The sequence below is a fragment of the Phyllostomus discolor genome, chromosome 9 (assembly GCF_004126475.2).
Source record: "Phyllostomus discolor isolate MPI-MPIP mPhyDis1 chromosome 9, mPhyDis1.pri.v3, whole genome shotgun sequence".
NCBI classification, from domain to species: domain Eukaryota; kingdom Metazoa; phylum Chordata; class Mammalia; order Chiroptera; family Phyllostomidae; genus Phyllostomus; species Phyllostomus discolor.
This window is the reverse complement of record NC_040911.2, coordinates 83740703-83760358: the sequence shown is the minus strand read 5'-3', so window position 1 is coordinate 83760358 and position 19656 is coordinate 83740703. Positions and strand designations below refer to the sequence as shown.

Below are 19656 nucleotides of genomic sequence, written 5' to 3'. Positions count from 1 at the left end.
ATTCTTTCTCTAAGCCCTCCGACAAAGAAAACAGACCATTACTCTCCTAAGTGATCAGTGCTTAAATGAAACAAGGCTGCGTGCTCTGAAGGCACTGAAGGGAATTTAAGTCTCCTACCAACCTGGGGAAAAGCTATCAGGCACAAAAATAACATCTAAGCTTAGTTTTGAAGAATGCACAGGAATTATTCAGGTGAAGAACAGTGAAACAAGAAATTGTAAAGCACAATAAAGTAAGCAAGTTAAGAATTTTAAACACCTATAATTTTGACCCTAAAATTGCCAAAGGTTGACACACCTTGTTATCCCCTATAAGAAGCAAATCGGATCAGCAACCTTTTTATATCTGATTTGGAGAATACTGGTGCATTATACTTGACCGTTACAGTATGTGCCTAAAAGAAAAAAAAATAGAACCATTAATTCATAATTATTGCAACTCAGATCTCATTCTCTTTCTTTCTCTACTCCTCATCCAAATTAGTTTTGCTGCAGAGGTCACAGACCAAAATGCCTAGAAAGGACAAGTAACTAGAAGGTGTAAATGACCCCTGAAAGTGTGATTAGAGCTTCTCAGTTTTCAAAGTAAGAAACCAAGATTTTTGCATAATATTCCTATTTTCAGTAATGGTGGGCCTGTTTATTTGGGCCACCCCCCCAATGTGAACAACTAAAAAGAATGGATTAACCCACGCACACGCCCTCTTCCTTTTTCTCTCATTCTTAAATAAGACATACAAGCAATTATAGCCAAAAGTAAAGAGAAAATGAGAACCCAGAGAAGTAAGCAAGCAAGCAAGCCCAAAGGGTCTGTTGATCCCTAAAAATTAGAATTTTGTTTTGACAGAAACCAAAGCCAAGTGCTCTAATAAGGTAAAGAATCTAACAGGAGAATCCCTCCAGAATGAGCTGAGATTTCAGAGTTACAACCCTAAGGTGAGAGTGGATGGGACCAGGTTGAGGCAGTGACAGATCCAATGAAGTATTACAGCCCTATGGAAGGAACAGCAGATCTGGAGCTTATTTTAAGGTGGTCCCTGGACCAGTAATGTCCACAGATACCCAACATGAGTAATCTCTTGGTGGGGAAAAGTAGCTTCCTATGTTTGGCCCTTAAATCATTCCTACAAATAATTTTTCAAATACAACATTCATCTTGTGATCCAAGATAACTAGGCACTGAAGAAAAGACTCCAAAGTAAAAACCACAGAAAAAGAACAGACAATAGAAAAGACCCACAGAAATTTCTGATTCTTATTGGACTCAAACTATGAAATAACTATGATTATAGGATAAGAGATGTTTCAGAATATCTGCAGGGAACAGGATATTTTAAAGACTAGGCTAGAAATTATCCACACGTGTAGCAGAGCAGTCAAAACTAAGGAAAAATAAGAGAACAGTAACACTGTGACAGATTTGATGTACTTGTGATTGGTACTAGAGTAAAAGAAAAAGGGACAGGACAAAGGCAATATTCAAATGGGTAACAGCTGAGATTTTCCCAGAAGCAACCAGATACAATCACCTCCCAGAAACCAACAAATTACAAACAAGATCAATAAAAAGAAATCTACAACATATAATAACAAAATAGCAGGAAAAAAGAGACAAGGAGAAATCTGAAAAGCAAACAGAGAAGACAGATTACATTCAAAGGAGCAACACGAGAACAGCTGATTTTTCCAAAAGCAACAATGAAGCCATGGCAGTTTCATACCTGCAGTGTGCTAAGGAAAATACCTGCCAAATTAAAATTCTATATCCAGTAAATATCTCTAAAAAACGAAGATAACACAATCCCATTTGGGAAGTTTGAGTTGGAAGAGAAAAGAATGAGCAAAAAAAAGGAATATTTATGTGAAAGTTCAAATAAACATCAACAATGACTAATAACAGACTTTGATATGTTATGGCTTCAAGTTATAACATCTATGATGGTGTTTATTTACAGAAGAAAAATACCATTCATTTTCAAACTAGAAATAGAGGAAAGATGGCTAATTATATTAAATATAAATGAAATAAATTATTCCGGTAAAAGACAAATACTGTGACAGACTGGATTAAAATAGAAATCCAAAATGAACTAGAATAACCAAATAGTAAAAAAAAAAATAAAGCTGGAGGAATCATCTAACTTTAACATTATTACAAAGCTACAGTTACAAAAATAGTGTGGTGTTAGCAAAGAAGTAATAGATCAATTGAACAGAATGGAGAGTACAGACACAAGACCCACATAAATATTGCCAATTGATTATTGACACAGGTATAAAGACAGTTCAGTGGAGAAAGTATAATCTTTTTTATAAATGGTTTTGGAAAACTTGGGACATCCATTTGCAAAATTATGAACTTAAACTGCACACCTTATATAAAAAAAGACTTGTATCTATAATAAATAATTCAATAATATCCCAATTAAACAATTGGCAAGAGATCTGAAGACACCTAAGATATATACATAAGCATGAAAAGATGCAAAATATTTTTAATCATTAAGGAAGTCTAATCAAAATCAAAATAAGACACACTACAGATCTATTAAAATGGCTAAATTTTTTAAAAATGAAAAAAACTGGCAATAAGATGAAGAGAATTCAGAGTAACAGAAACGATATAATTCATTCCTGGTGGGAATGCAACCTGGTACAGTCACCTTAGAAAACTGCATGGCAGTTTCTTATAAAGTTAAAATTACACTTTTCATATGACCCAGCAATCCCACTCACAACTATTTACTCTAGAGAAATAAAAACTCATGCTCATAAAAACCTATACGCATTATTTATAGAAGCTCTATTCATAATCAAAAAATATTATCTAAGTGGATACACTGTGGTCCATCTATACAATGAAGTATTTTTTTTAGCAGTAAAAAGGAGCTAATCACTGATAGAACTTCTATGAATCTCAAAAGCAATATGCTGAGTGACAGAAGCAGTCTCTGGCCCGGGGAAAACCCTCCCATTGATCTGCCAACATCAATCAAGGCTCAACTGTAAAAGGAGGATATACTCAGCACACATGAAGGGCGCACGCACCTCAAGCACTCAGCTTGGGTGACGGGAGGCTGAGCCACTGGGCACTACAGGACACCTACTACATTAGGCCACACTACGAAGACAGGCAGTCATAGCAGTTCTACCTCATACACACAAACAAATACAGGGATGCTGTCAAAATGAGCAGACAAAGAAATATGGCCCAAATGAAAGAACAGATGAAAACTCCCCAAGAACTAAACAAAATGGGGAGAAGCATCTATCAGATGCAGAGTTCCCATCAGAACAAGAAAAAAACATTAAAAAAAAAAAAAAGATAGTATAAGCAGCCTCTGGGACAACTTCAAGAGGTCCAACATTCACCTCATAGGGGTGCCAGAAAGAAAAGACAAAGAGCAAGAAATTGGAAATCTATTTGAAAAGATCATGAAAGAAAACTTCCTTAATTTGATGAGGGAAATAGACATGCAAGTCCAGGAAGTACAGAGAGTTCCATACCAGATGGATGCAAAGAGGCCCACTCCAAGATACATCATAATTAAAATGCCAAAGGTTAAAGACAGAGAATCTTAAAAGCAGCAAGAGAAAAAGTTACCTATAGAGGAGCTCTCATAAGACTGTCAGTTGATTTCTCTAAAGAAACTTTGCAGGCTAGAAGGGATTGGCAAGAAATATTCAAAGTCATGAAAAGCAGGGACCTACAGCCAAGACTGCTCTACCCAGCAAAGATATCACTTAGAACTGAAGGGCAGATAAAGAGCTTCCCAGACAAGAAAAAATTAAATGAGTTCATTATCATCAAGCCATTATTATAAAAAATGTTAAAGGGATTTATTAAGAAAAAGAGGATCAAAACTATGAACAATAAATTGGCAGAAAATACAAACCTATCAACAATTAAATCTAAAAACAAAGCAAACAAGAACAACAGAATCAGAATCACGGATACAGAGAGCATTTTGATGGTTGCCAGATGGGAGGGGGTTGTGGGAGAATGGGTGAAGAAGAAAGGGGATTAAGAAGTACAAACAGGTAGTTACAGAATAGCCAAGAGGATGTAAACTACTGTATAGGAAATGGAGTAGTTGAAGAACCTAAGTATGACCCATGGATATGAACAATGGTGTGGGGATTGCCTGAGGGAGTGGGGGGTGCTGGGTGGAGAGGGGCAAAGGGGGAAAAATTAGGACAATTGTAATAGCATAATCAATAAAATGTAATTTATTTATTTTTAGAGGGGAAGGGAGGGAGAGAAACATCAAGGTGTGGTTGCCTCTTGCATGCCCCCTACTGGTGATCTGGACTGCAACGGTTCACAGGCTGGCACTCAATCTACTGAGCCACACCAGCCAGGGCAATAAAATATAATTTAAAAAAATTTTTAAAAGCAGGTTTCAAAATGTTATATATATTGTTTGATTCCATTTATATAATATTTTTGAAAAGATAAAATTATATTAACTGAGAACAGAATGAAGGCTGCCAGAGACTAGGGGTGGGAGACCTAGTGTGACTAACAAGGGCTCAATGTCCTGGCTGTGATGGTGGTTACTTCAATCTATGTGTGTGATAAAATTTACAGAACTGAAAATGAAGAATCAATTTTACTGTATACTAATTGTAAAAATTAAAGCGGAAAAAATCCTCTCATATCCCAAAACACTGTGTCCTAAAACACTGAATAATCAAACACGAACAACTTTATGCCAGTAAATCTGAAATTCCCAGAGGACTTACCAAAACCGATATACACACATGCACACATGCGTAAACCCTGAATACTCCCATACACAATTCAATCTGTATTGTAACTGGGTATCACTTTACAACCTCTGTTCTGTCCTAATGTCTCTCTACTGCACAGCTTAACACTTCCAGAACACTTCTAAAAAGTTACAAACTTTGTAAATGTTAAGCAAATGAGTACTGAATATACTCCTGCCCCCACTCCCTACCTCTTGCCTTTCCAATGCCCTCTAATCCTGCTTTCTAGGGGAACTCCTCACCCTTCAAGAATCAGTTTTACATCCAGACGAAGCCTTTCCATACCTCTCTAAAAGAAGAAAAGCACTTCCTCTGGAGCCAAAGTGCTTCCACATACAATGCCAGCACATGTATTTTGTTTATACACTTCTCTCTCAGCAGATAGTGAACTCAAGGACCTGGACTCTTATTTCTCTTGGTATGTGTGCCATGTATTTATCACAGTGCCTAGTGTGGTGCTACATAAATGATCAAAGAACCGAATATCAAGACAGTAGTAAACAATATTTTGGGCAAAAATTAATCTTGCTTGCATATAGACTTTCTCCTGTTCAAAATTAAGAAAACTTGTTTGGCTGTATGGTAGATATTTAATCTGCAGTTGACTTCAAAGATGCTCTTCAGTCTTACATATAAACGTTAGCACACACATAACACCAGAGGTAAAAACCATACTATCACTTCCCAGAGACATGCGAAACCAGTCAATGTGTGCAAGATGCTTCTTTAGGCCATAAGCTTTCATGAGGCCGTGTCATTTACCCAATGTGATGAGCACAGTACTCAACAACCCTTGACAGAGCTACAGAAAACGTTCAGTACTGTTACTGAGAGACATGAACCCTGGAGCCACTATGAACAAATATGACTTTGGATCTGTCATTTCACAGTGTCTGATTACAGTGAAGAAACTGCAGAATATAAGGAGTAATACTTTCTCCCACTCCTCCCTTTACTGCCCTAGAGGTAGATTACAGAGGAGACAACCACACCTCCTGAGGTGATGGATAAGCAATAACTAATAGTGCAGGCCATCCTAGACTTGGCAACAAAACACAGGCTAGAACTGGAGGTGGCCAACACTGGCTGGTTTCCAATTATAAACGTATGTGAATGTCTATGGTGAGCCAATCACTGCTTCTTGGGATTTGTATTGATCATTTCTAAACCTAACAAGTCCAAGACCTAGGGAATATTCTTCCCATTTTATAGAAGGCAAATATATCAAAATAACTGCTACCATGTCACAGAGAGGTGATTTAAAACTATTCTGTTTAGATTCACAGCCCATTCATTCTGCTCTACAGCAAACACTTATGTTGTATTTGGCTCACAGAGTATGTCCCCACCCCCAATTGTTAAAATTCAGGTAAAACCCAACGAACATAAAATTCATCATTAAAAAAATTCACCATTTTAAGCGTGTCATATAGTGGTGTTTAGCATATTCACAATGTGCAATCACCACAACTATCTGATTCTAGAACATTACCAATACCCCAAAAAGTCACCCAATACCCCACAGCAGTCATTCTGCATACTCCCCTGGCCCCTACTCCCCAACAATCACTAACCTGCTTTCTGTCTCTGCGGGTTTGCCTATCCTGGACATTCCATATAAATGAAGTGATGTAATATGTGACCTTGTATGTCTGGCTTTTTTCATTTTGCTTGTTTTCAAGGTTCATCCATGTTATAGTTTTATTCACAGTAGTTCATTCCTTTTTATGGCTAAGTCCACCACATAGACATATCACATTTTGTTCATTCAGTCATGAGTTGATGGACATTCAGGTTTCCACTTTTCGGCCATTATGAATAATGCGGCAGTGAACATTTCTATACAAGTTTTTTCAGTGTTTTTAGAAAGTGAATTAGCTATTAAGTTGAATTACATGTTATAATGCTTTGTAATAGCCCTGGCTAATAGCTTAGTTGTAAGAGGTGGCTTATTTGGTTGAAGCATCGTCTTGTACACCAAAAGGGTCGCAGGTTCGATCCTCTGTCTGGGAACACGTGGGAGGCAACCGATCCATGTTTCTCTCCCTCCCTCCTCCTTTCTCTTTCTCTAAAGTCAATGAGCATATCCTCAGGTAAGGATTAAAAAAAGACGTTTTGTGATGCTTATTTTTAAGTGTGACTTAGTTGCCAACACTGACCTCAGAAGAAGGTAGGTAGGTCTGTCTGGTAACAATGATTTTGTATTCCTGCACTGACAAAGTCACTCTGATCTGCTGAGCTATGCGTATCCAACAATGGATTCTAAAACCCATCCACTGGAAACGAGATAGATAAACCTGGATAATTCCATTAATTTAGCTTACTGGTCCAACTCCTGTGGATATTTGAGTTAGCAATCCCTGCTCTACACAAAATATATAAACTTATAAATAAACTGACATGTTAAAAAAAGATAACTCGGAAAAAATATGGGCAAAGAAAATGTTCAGTATTATCACAAGCAATGACAAGCACATTTAGGTTCTCAACTTAAGACTATTTGTTCCTGCCCTGGCTGGTGTGGCTCAGTGGATTGAGCACTGGCCTGCAAACCACAGAGTTGCTGTTTTTATTCCCAGTCAGGGCAAATGCCTGTGTTGCAGGCCAGGTCCTCAGTGTGGGGCACATGAAAGGCAACCACACATTGATGTTTCTCTCCCCCTTTCTTTCTATCTAAAAATAAAATACTATTTGTTCCTTAGGGGAGTGGGTCGGGGGCAGTGGGGGACCGTGGGGGGAAGGAGAACAGGTACAAAGGACCCATGGACAATGGGGTGAGGATTGTCTTCAGGAGCAGGGTTGGATGGAGCAGGGGAGAGCAATGGGGAGGGGGAAATGGGGACAACTGTAACTGAACAACAATCAAATAAATAAATAGACTATTTGTGCCTTGATTTAAGTTTCCATTAGGAACAGTTCACAGTATGTTGGGGTTTTGTTTGTTGTTACTATTTTTTAAAAATTTTATTTATTTATTTTTAGAGAGATGGGAAGGGAGGGAGAAAGAGAGGGAAAGAAACTTCAGTGCCTCTTGCACACCCCCAACTGGGGACCTGGCCCCCAAGCCAGGTATGTGCCCTGATGGGTAACTGAACCAGTGGCCCTTTGGTTTGCAGGCTGGTGCTCACTCCACTCAGCCATTCCAGGCAGGGCCACAATATGCTTTTTGTCAAGAAATACAGACCCACCCTGACTCATCCAGCTCGGATGGACACGTCCAACAAAGCAAAAGGTCTCCAGTTCAATTCCTGGTAAGGGAACCTACTAGAGGCAACCAGTCAGCAGTATTTCTCTCTCCCTTGTCCTCTCTCTAAAATAAATAAAATCTTTAACATTAAAAAAAAAAAAGAAAGAAATACAGAACTGACAGTGGATTTACAAAAAAATTTCGAATGGTCAAGACCCCTTTGTACTCCACCAGCAAGCACCCATGGCTTACCTTTCCATCTAGCACTGGCACTGTGCTGTTCACACACTCACCTCTAACTAAACAAAGCTCTAAGGGTAGAAAACTGTATCCTCAGGAGTCTGGACATGTAGAAGATGGCCCAGAAATACTTGTTGAAAGAATAATACTGTGGCAAATGATAAATCAGGCAACTGTTACAGTATTAAAAGTAATAAAAAGAGAAAACTAGTATTTGAACAATGCAAATTATGATACTGAAAATGCAGTTCATCAATGAGATCAGAGGTCCACAAACCCCTTGTAAGTATATACCAAATAACATGGGCAGGTACATTTTATTTTTTTTTTAAGACAAGGTCTATGGCTTTTATTATAGGCTCAGAGGAATCTATAAACCCCAGCAAAATTAAGAATCGGTGAGTCAGACAAAAGGAAATGAACATTTTTAACACCGTAAAACATTCATTTTAAAAGGTTAACTTGCTAATTTACACAAATATTAAACAATTAAATTTCTTAAACTAAATATACCCTATTCTTTCCTGAGGTAAGAGAATAAGACAATGTATCTTAAGCTTCAATTTATGTTCCAGCATGAGCCCTGAACTTGATGAATGATTAATAAAATGTCAGCTTCAGTGTTAGGTGAGGACATAGAGTTTACACAAGGGAACTTTATTTTTGCTTCACATTACTGCTTAAAAAATAAGAACTTGAATTTCTTCATAAGTGTCCAAACAAATTGTTTAGTGCCTTACATTTTTAAGTATATCCCTTGAATTAAATATAAAAAGAGAATTTAAGGATCAGACAGATACTTACAAAAGGTCTTTTCTGAACTTAAAGCCAAGCTTTAAGATTGAATCTTAAATCTTGAATCTTAAAACTGTTAAGATATCATTACTGAACTTTTTAAATTAGTCCTCACAGCCTTTTAAAAACTCAGAACACAAGAGAAAAAAATAGTATTTGTATGGCACAGTGGAATAAATGATAAAGACTTTCAGACCTAAGGTCATTGACTCAGACCCCCTGTACCCTGCCACAAATGGCCAGAGGAGTGACAGGACCAGAATCTCCACACATCTGTAACTCCTGATATATACATTCACTGAAAATTTCTGGTTTAAATGACCTATGGAGGTCATGAGTTAAAGAGTAAAAATCGACACAGGTTAAGAAAACTATTTCATAACTCCCCTTATTTCAAGAGCTATGCAATCATCTTTGCACCTTTCACATTTTATCCAGGTATGACACTAATGAGCTACTCATTAGTCTCCCAGTAGTCTCTTCTGGGAGATCATGTATTTGGAAGTCTTTGGAACACAACCCCCAAACAATGAACACAAACTAAACCTTTTAACCCTAACTTGGAAGAAGCGTGAGCCAAAAGAAATGAAATTATCTCCCCTCTGGCCCCCCGCTTTATGATTCTCCTTTCCTGTTTCAACCTAAGGTGGTAAACGTGGCCAAGAACATTCTTTCTCATCTATCAGACTACTGCCAAAAAAGTTGTGGCGTTCTTGTTTTTTAAATAAGAGAGAATTATACAGGTAAAAATGGTTAGCAAGTGGCTCCTTGACAGTTTCCCTAACCCATTCTGACCTTCAAATCCCAAGACTCCAAGTGCACACTGAGTAAGCAAGAAAACAATCTGTTCAAAGCCAACGTTCCTCCCCCATCCGCCGTCCTGCTAAGAGCTGAATTCAGAACTGTAAACATTCACAGTTAACACCTGACAACCCATTAAGCTACTGCCTGCTTAAACTTGCAGGATATTTAAGACACTATAATTTTAACATATCACTCACTAGGCATTCTGTTTTTATTCCCATTGACAAAATTGACAACATTGTTATTTTAAAAGGCAAAACACTCAAGCATTTCCATAAAACAAACCAACATGTATGGAGTAACAAAAAAAAAACCAAACCCAAAATGAAGAAAAAAAAAACATTTGGACCCTCTGTGTGAATTTTATTTCTCCACCTTTAAATCAGAAGAGGAGTCAAAGTTCCAATGCTACATGAATAATACAGCAACAGTGGGAGGTCTTCCAATGGAGGGAAGCACTGTACCAAAACCCAAGCAGTCTGACATGAATCAATGCAGTTCTACCTCAAACAGCTCATGGAAGTCTTAGTCCAGCACTGTCTCCAATAATATAGAATATAATGAATGATGGGTAAAGACATCATTGTATGTATTTTAACCAGGCAACACAGGAAAATAAAGTCACAATCTGGTACTTTATTCCACTGACCACAATTCTTTAGAAGCAAATACAGAAAAAACTTCAGTTAAGACCTAGAGTAATCGAGAGTATACCCCAGCATTTACGTATGTAATAATTACTGCTATCATTTGAACACCTCTAATAAGCCAGGTCTGGTATGAGATGCACATCTCATTTTAGAAATAAACATGTCTAGAAGTTAAATGGCTTACTGATTCACAGGATTACTAAGTGGCTAGGGCCAGGTACGAACCCAGCTCTGTTTGGAATTCAAACCAAATAGATTATTTTCACTAACTCAACTATTCCTAATTCTGCCCAATGATTCAGTAACAGCCTATCATAAATACAATGAAATGGGTTGATTTAAATGTGGAGGCAAGACGAGAAGGGTGGAGCATGTGAGTTTCAACAATGAGAAGTCTTCATTATTCTCTTCATTATGAGGCCACTATGGTATAAAAGCCAGGTTTCAAATGATGGAAGAAAAAAACTCCAAGGCAGATGGCTATTTGTATTCATGTTATATAACGAGTCATAAACACTCAGAACACATTAACCACTTTAAATTACTGATAAAGACAGGTTCCCTCCCTACCTAAGGAGTGTATGATTTAAGAATACAGAACAAACAAGAACGCAAATTAGTACATTACCTAGAAGAACAGGATATACAGATGATGTCAATGCGGATAAAGTTCTTCAAACACATCTCTAATACACAAATGTACAAGGAGTTCCCAAACTACAATCAAAGAACCGCCAAGAAACAACACCTCTGAGTCAGGTTCACAAGACTGCAGGAGACCAAACTTTGAACATTCCCCAAATCTGAGGTGGGATTCACTTCTCTGTCTAGAAGCAAGAGAACCCAATACTCCTGAGGACCAGATAGCCACTCTGGTCATTTGCACTGTGCACGAGTGACTGAGGCAGCCACACTGGGCTTGATTACATAATGACCCACCCTTCAACAGCAGCAATTCAGTACCTCACCCAACCAGCAGGCCACACCAGAAACAGGAAGTACAGGTCAAAAGGCCTCATTAAAAAACAAGTACTCCTGGCAGCAGAAAATGAAAATAAAGAAAAAAGAGTGGCAGCACTGACAATGAACATACTGTCTTTGCTGGCAGGAAAGGGTAAGAACTCACATTAGCTGGGCACCCAGCATTTCAGTAACTTATCTCTGTCAGCCCTCACTGTAACCCTGAGATAACGTCATCTGTTGCTCTTTATCCCTCACTTGTGGGTTAATAACTAAGTACCACTAACCCCATTTTACAGGTTAATAATTAACTTGTGCGAGGTAGTTATCTCAATTGTTTAGATGACAAAAATCTAGGCTTGAGAGACATTAAGTAACGGTCCCCAAACTTGGTCTGCCTCACTCTAAAGCTGGAGTTCTTTCCAACAATTCTGTTACCCCCCGTACACCAAGCAATGTCAGCTGAAGAATTCTATTAAGGAGAAATTCTCAACTCCCCACCCCAAATTTCTGTAGCTGTTTCAGAAACTATACCTGAGATACAAAACCAATAGGAGTTTTCCTTCATAAGAAAACATCCTAGAATATTAAGTTGTGGAATGATACATGCATTACTACAAAACGTCCTCAGCTGTAGACTTGAGGACAGGGATGATCGAGAGACCCTCAGCACGGCACCTACTTGAAATGCAGCAGGCACCGAAGGAGGGAGGGTCTGATGAGTGAGAAACACCTCTGACTGGTTATAAATGGAAGAGCCTGAAATGGCTATTTTGTACTTTGTAATATGACAGGATTCATTTCTTTAGGAAAATAATTTATCAATTTGTTTTTAACAGGTTCATTTTCTTAAAATTTATAGAATGTCAATGAGGTAACTAAACTGAGAAATGCTCATTAATGCATCAGCTGTAACTCCAGAAAATTGCAAGTGCTCACTTTTCCACACAGATTAAATTTTTTTGAAAAAATCCTCACCTGAGAATATGCTTATTAATTTGAGAGAGAGACAGAGAGAGAGAGAGAGAGAGAGAGAGGGGGAGGGAGAAGGAGAAGGGAGGGGTGGGGTGACAGACAGACAGACAGACGGACATCAATTTGAGAGGGAAACATCCAGGACATGCCCCAACCGGTGGTTGAACCCATAACCTTTCTGGTGTACAGAGATGATGCCCCAACCAATTGAGCCACCCTGCCAGGGCCCAAGCAGATTAAACTGTTTCAGCTAACAAAAAATTGCTAGAAAAATTCACAAGACCAAAAGGTGTAAAAAAGAAAGAAAGAAAAAGTGGCCAATGTAAAGGTATTTAAGATGCAACACATCTAAAATAACAAATGATTATTCTAAGTATACCCTGGCATTTAACCCTAAAACCCTCACTTCAGATAGCACAGTATTTTCTGTGCAAGAAAACACTATCATCACTAATGTAAAAAAAGCTTGCCCACCATAGCAACTGTTGCTAAGTAGGTGTCTTATGTCTAAAATACAGAATTTGTAGAAACCAGTGAAATGCCATTCCTAGCATGATACTGTGAATTCATTCACCTTAAACTTTTAAAAAGACTAAATTCTTGATCTCTATAATGTGAAAAAAACAAAAACAAAGACAAAAACAAAAAACTTTGGTTAACAGCTAAGTCTGCTGATATCTACACTGGAGCATACCAAATATTTAAGAAAAACCACCAACTGTCTATAACCCAATGTAAATATATCCCTTGTTCCAATGACAGCAGCTCCTTAATAATCCTAGAGGAATTTCTTCATTTGAAAAGCTAGCTGGCCTAGATTTCTCTCTATTAAGAAACAATTAAATGATACACTACTTTTAAAATCATCCATCTTAGGAATTCAAAGAAATTTAGGTGTATGAACAAACTAATACTCTTGTGAAACAAACCTGGCCCAGGCCGCCCAATGAACTGTGAGAGGCCAAGGATCAAATCCAGTTTCTCTTTTTAAAGTATCACAAGCATTATTACCTTAAAACGCTAAGTCCTTACCCAATCCAGTGCCAAATCATACCAGTTCTTAATTTCTGAACTTACACAGATTGTACTGTGATGTTTATGCACAAGTCATATAGTTGTCCAAACAATAATCATATATAACAGTTAACATCTTTCGGACACTCACTCTGTTAAGTACTGCGCTACATGCATTATCCTGATACTCACTTTACCCCATGAGGAAACTGAGGCACAGAGAGACAACCTATACAAGGTAAAATCTAGAAGAAGGACAAGGCAAGGAGTGGTGCACAGGGATATACAGTAAGTCCTCAATGTCGTCTCTAAGCTACAACTTTAAGTGAAATGACATATATGGAAACCCAATTTTGCCCTGGCCAGGCAGCTCAGTTGGTTAGAACACTGGTTCTACACGAGAAGTCTGTGAGTTTGATTCCCAGTCAGGGAGCACATGGTCATGGCCAGTACAGGAGGTGACCAATTGATGTCAATCTCTCTTCCTCTCTCTAAAATCAATAAACATATCCTCAAGTGAGGATATAAGAAAAAAAAAGGAAACCCAATTTTACCACAGGCTAATTGATATAAACAAGAGTCAAGTTCCAATGGCATCTCACCAACCTTCCGACGAAAGGATGTTATTCCAGGACCTGCTGTAGTTCAAAAGCCATCCATCTCCATCACCTGGACCAGGATTCTAGGCCAGCTCTAGGGCTGAGATACTTGGTTGAGCCACTTAACCTTCATGTGACCCAATTTCCTTTTTTCTAAACCCAAAAGTCCAACAATAATCTCAAATGTCTTTCATACCCTGAAATGCTCTAATTTTGTAATCAGGTAATTAATTCAAAAAGAAATGGTCTCGTTTCCTCCATTCGCTGAAGTCTCAGTAAAGTTGGGAGCCCACATTTTATGAGTCTAATTCAATAGGCTGAAGAACAAAAACAGTATTTTTTTTCAAAGCTAGAGAACTCCACTCTGCAATTATGATCTCCAAATCCGACTCTTAACCTCCAATGACAACGACCAGGAGAAAAGACCTTACGACACCTTTGGGTTGGGATGGGAGGCGTGAAGGAACAGACTGTGTGTATTGGTGGTTACAAATTCAGAAAAACCACCCATTTCTCTCTCCTCTAAAACAACAGAAAATAAATCTTTCAATGGTTGTCACAGACTGATTGCTTTATTCAGCCAATAAAAGTTAGTGAAGAGTCCTGGCCAGTGTGGCGCAGTGGATCAAGCATTAGCCTGCAAACCCAGGGGTCGCTGGTTCAATTCATAATCAGGGCACATGCCTGGGTAAGGGACAAGGTCCCCAGCTGGGGGCACAAGAGGCAACCACACATTGATGTTTCTTTCCCTCTCTCTAAAAATAAATAAATAAAATCTTTTACCCAACATTCATTATAGACATGGGAGAATCATCAATTTGTAGAGGTCCTACTAAAATGGCCTGTAGCTCTAGAATCTACATTCTACTAAGCTGGTCAACTAGTCCCTTCAAATTGCAAGTAAGGACAGTAACAGGATACTTAATCATTAAGGAAGAGATATAGGTTCCACTCAACCCATTATTCTGCAAAGTCTTCCAGGACCAAATCACTTTACAGAATAATCTTTGCCTCCTCTGTTCTCCAGAAAATAATCCCCCAAAGATTCTTAAATAAAACCAGCAAAACCTTTCTATTAGTTCTCTACTGTTGCTATAAGAAATTACCAGAAACAATATAAACTTATTATCTCACAGGTTCTATAGGTCAGAAGTCAGGTGACCTTGGGTGGGTGGGTCCTCTACTTAGGGTTTTGCAAGGCCCCAACTCAAGGTGTCCTCGGGGCTACATTCCTTGCTGGAAACTGGGAGAAATCTGTTTCCAAGCTTATTCTGATCAGAGACTGAATTTAGTTCCTTCTGGTCACAGGACTGATATCCCCATTTCCTTGCCGGTTGTCTGCACACATTTCTTCTTATGCTTTCCATGTGGCCCCTCCAGTAATGGCAGGCTGAGTGCCTCTCATGCTTTAAATCTGATTCTGGCTGGAGAACGTTCTCTGCTTTCATGTGATTAGACTGGACCCACCCAGACAACCCAGGATGATCTGCAATAGAATAATTTCCGACCTGCAAAGTCCCGTTGCCACATAATGTTAATATAACTTAGATCACAGGGATGAGAGTATGAACATCTTTTGGGGATGGGAGGTGTCATTTTTCCTACCACACCCACCCTCTAGCCTCCCGACTAAAGCTCATCAAGTCAAAAGTCCCAAATATCATCATCATCTAAATCAGGTGTAGATGAGGACCTGACTATAATATAGGCATAAATAACACCCCCCCTTTTATTACAAAATCTTTTATTACAAAATCATAAGCATGCCATTCTATAACATAACAACATCACACTCAAGCATACCATATGACATTTTAGGTGAAATACTCAAATTAAAACTATAAATTATTACACCTCTATTACCCTACCAACCACACTCAAGCAGGTATTACTTCTGCTGGACCCTGTATATTAACTACAATCCCTGTGGGTCATGCATGGAGCAATGTTATAAACATTCCAGTCCAAACAGATAAAATATAAAAGAAACAGATCCATCAGTCCACAGCAGTTTCAAAACCTGAGCAAACTCCATTCCATTTCAAACCAGAGAAAAATCCTCAGTGGTATTCAGCTCTACCTCTCCGGGCCCTTAGTTCCAACCCGCCCCCCCTCCTTTTATCCCCCAAAAGCAGCAGAGTTACACCTGAATAGTTTTACCAGCCTGCTTCCTGAATGAATTTAGGGGATTCACAGCCCTCTTTAACTTGCTACTGTTTCTTTCAATCCAAGCTGTCACTGTTTCTGCTAGTATAAATTCATTTGCTCTTGCTAGAAGGGGCCGCATGAAACCGTGAGGGGGAATGTGGGTGGCCTCTACTAGCAAAGACCAGCCAGTCTGGTCTCAAGGACCCAGAAGGCTTTAGGTGAATTTCCTAAATCCACGCCATTAGTCAGACTAACATGCGATACAAACAAACCAGGGTGCAACTTCAAGACTTTGCTTGGAAATCTGCTCAGCCAAATATCCATGTTTATCACTTACTTTCTTTTTCATGTAACTACAGGACACAATTCTAAGCTTCTTTGCCACTTTGTAACAAGGATCCTTTCTGCTCCAGTCCCTAATGCATACCCCACTTCCACCTGAGCCCTCACTAGCAGAGGCATTAACATCCATATTGCTAGTAACCATCTGTTGTTCTAAGCCTTTTCTATCATAGTCAAACATTTTCTGACCTCCACAGTCACTTCCACATTTTTAGGTTATAGTACCCCACTCCTGGTACCAAAATCTATACTAGTGTTCTATTGCTGCCATAACAAATGACCACAAACGTAATGACTTAAAACAACCGAAATTCATTATCTCAGTTTCTGTAGGTCAAAGTCGGGTGAACTTGGCTATGTCTCCTGCTTAGGATCTCTCAAGGCCAAACTCAAGGTGTACTCCTTGCTGGAAACTCTAGGGAAGACTCCGTTTCCAAGCTCATTCAGGCTGTTGGCTAAATGAAGTTCCTTGTGGCTGTAGGACTGAGGCCTCTATTTCCTTGCTGGCTGTCACCAGGGATGGTCTTTGCTAGTAGAGGCCACCCGCATTCCCTCTCATGGTTTCCGTGTGGCCCCTTCTAGCAAGAGCAAATGGAGCCCCTCTCACGATTCAGATCTCTGATTTCCCTTATGCCCCCCTCTCTTTTTAACTCCTGGCTGGAGAAAGTTCTCTGCTTTTAAGGGCTCATGTGATTAGACTGGACCTGCCTGTAAAATCCAGGACAATCTTCCTATTTTAAAGATTTTTAACCTTAATTACATCTGCCAAGTCCCTTTTACCATGTTAACTTATGTAAAGATTCTAGGGATTAGAGTAGGAACATCTTTTTTGGCGGGGGAGGGAGGGCATTCTGCCGACTACAAACCCAAACCCTACGTAAGCCTTTAAACTCAGCACCTAAAGAAAAATTTTCCTTTCATCAAAAGAATATGTAAAGTAAAGAAGGGTGTATGTTCAGAGATAGAGACAACAGTAAAATCAAGGACTCAACCTGAAGAGAATGGCTAGGTGACAGGAAGGAAAGCTTAAAAATACATTGTGGAGAAGAAGCTGTCACTTGTTTCATCCTCAAAGAGCAAGGCCATTCATCCATCTACTAGGCAGAAAGTAACCCAATCACCCCGTTAAATGCACTCTTCTTTTCTCTACTGTATCCTTGAGGACACAAGAGGGCACAGCTAGAAATAAGTTGCCCCAAGATAACCTAACTTTGTAATCATTCTAAGTAAACTGCCAAGCCTTTCTCCTTCCTTATTCAAGTCATACACCGTCATCCTCCAATAGAAATGCAACTCACCTATTTCAAAGTCACAGAAGGACAAACCTATTCAGGTGAAACTGCAAGTGAACTTTTTAAAATGATGAGGGAGAACTAGTATTGGTCCTGATCTTTCAGTCCAAGGTCCACCAAGCTGGTTAACCCAACAGACGACGAAACCCAAACACTGCAACAACTACAAAGATAACATTGTGAGGCGTTACCTACTGTCCCATTCTTGACTATAAATTTCACTCAGAATGGGGCAACCCCAAAGACACCAGCTAGTCCCTTTTACTACTAGTTACAGTACGATCTATCGAGCACTTACTATCTGCTAAGCACCGTGGTAAGCCCTCGACACAAATCTTATTTACTCCTCACCATTATAGTTTAGAGAATACTATCATGCCCATTACACAGACAGAAAAATTGAGGCTTACGGAGGTTAGGTCACACAACTATGTAGTAGTAGCACAGATATTTGAGAACCCAGGCAGTCGGGTTATTTACCACTGGGCCTATACTGTAACCCCTTAGATGGAGGGGGGGGGGGGTCCTCCCAACTCTTAGAAAAAACTTCCCTCTCTAGCTTCCTTTCCATTTCTTTTCCCCACACACCCTTCTCATACCACTTAGCAGATGAAAGATAATCAAGTCTTCTCAAATTTGCCACCTCCTTTTCAGAACTCACCACTTCCCACAATAGCAATAGCCAAGAAGCAACTTCTCCTGACCCTGACTTTGCTTCCCAAAAACAAACTACCGAGGCTCCACCCATCACCTGCCTCGGCTAAAAATGTTCCAACGCCGGGGTGGGGGCGGGGAAACGAAATAAAAGTCCTACTCTTTCAAAAGGTCACTAATATGTATACTCTTAGCCAGCCTTTAATTCTACATCTCGCTCCTTTTCCACCCAGTCTCCCAACTACCCCTCAACTCCAACTCCAACCCCGTCTACCCCACTTCGATGTCCCCTCCCGCTTTCTCCTCGGCGACCTCGGCCCCAGTTCCCTCCACCTTGCAGCCCAGTCAGCAGGTGGGAAGCCCAGCCTCGCCTACAGGGACCCTTGGAAGGCCCCCACCCCAGCTGCCAGGCTCCCAGGGAGGGTTCGCCCCACCCTACCCAGCAGGCACCGTTCCCCTCGGCACCAGCCCCCAGCATCCCCTGCAGCCCCACCCCTTAAGCTTCCTTCCCCCGCTGGCGACCCCCTCCTCCAAGTTGCCCCCTAGTCCCCGCCCCAGTGCAGCCCTCTTCCCCCTAATACGCTGGACTCTCGAGACCTAGATCCCACCCTCACATCAGCATCTGTCCCCAAGTCTCGCTCCCCGCCCTGAGTCCGGGGGTCCGGTGGCCCCAGGCCTCCCCGATGGGTTGCAGGCGCCTCCGCTGGTGTGTGTGTAGGGGGGGCAGGGGAGGGCGACGGGCCGCTCGGGAGTCTGCTGGAAGCACAAGGGGCGGTCGCGCCCGGCTGCCCATCCTGGGCCAATCCCCACCCCCCAACGGCCTCGCCGGGCGGCTCCCAGGGTACCTGTGGTGCAAGCGGCAGCGGTAGCGGCCGCTCTCCCCTCTCCTCACACAGACAATATGGCGGCGGCGGAGGAGGAGACACACGGCTCGGCCGCCAGCCGCAGGGACCAGAGCGAGGCTGCAGCCGCGGCTGACGGAAGCGGAAACATCCTCCTACCAGCAAGAGGGGCGGGACTACTTCAGACCCCGCCCCTAGTGGAATTTTGCTGAAAGCGACCATGTTGGAATGTCCTATTGTAGCTCTGGGCTCACTTCCGGGCTAGGGCGGAAGTTGGAAGGCGTTTTCCGCCTAAAGCATAATAAGGAGACTTGCAATAATTGAGTGGGTTTTATTTCAGCACGTTTAAGAACTTACGAGACAGCAAACACTAACCAACCC

At 40.4% G+C, this 19656-nt stretch overlaps 1 protein-coding gene across 5 annotated transcripts in view; it reads right to left on the bottom strand.

The window, feature by feature from the left end:
* CSNK2A1 (casein kinase 2 alpha 1) overlaps window positions 1-19427 on the bottom strand; it is a 50926-nt gene extending 31499 nt beyond the window's left edge. Inside the window, exons 1-2 of one of the 5 annotated variants that reach the window (XM_036009664.1) lie at window positions 19279-19406; window positions 299-395 (exon numbers count right to left, since the gene is read on the bottom strand). The gene's annotated coding sequence lies outside the window, so the exon portion shown is untranslated. The other 4 variants (XM_028523515.2, XM_036009667.1, XM_036009668.1 and 1 more) reach the window with 4 other exon arrangements.
* Between the last annotated feature and the right edge of the window lie 229 nt (window positions 19428-19656).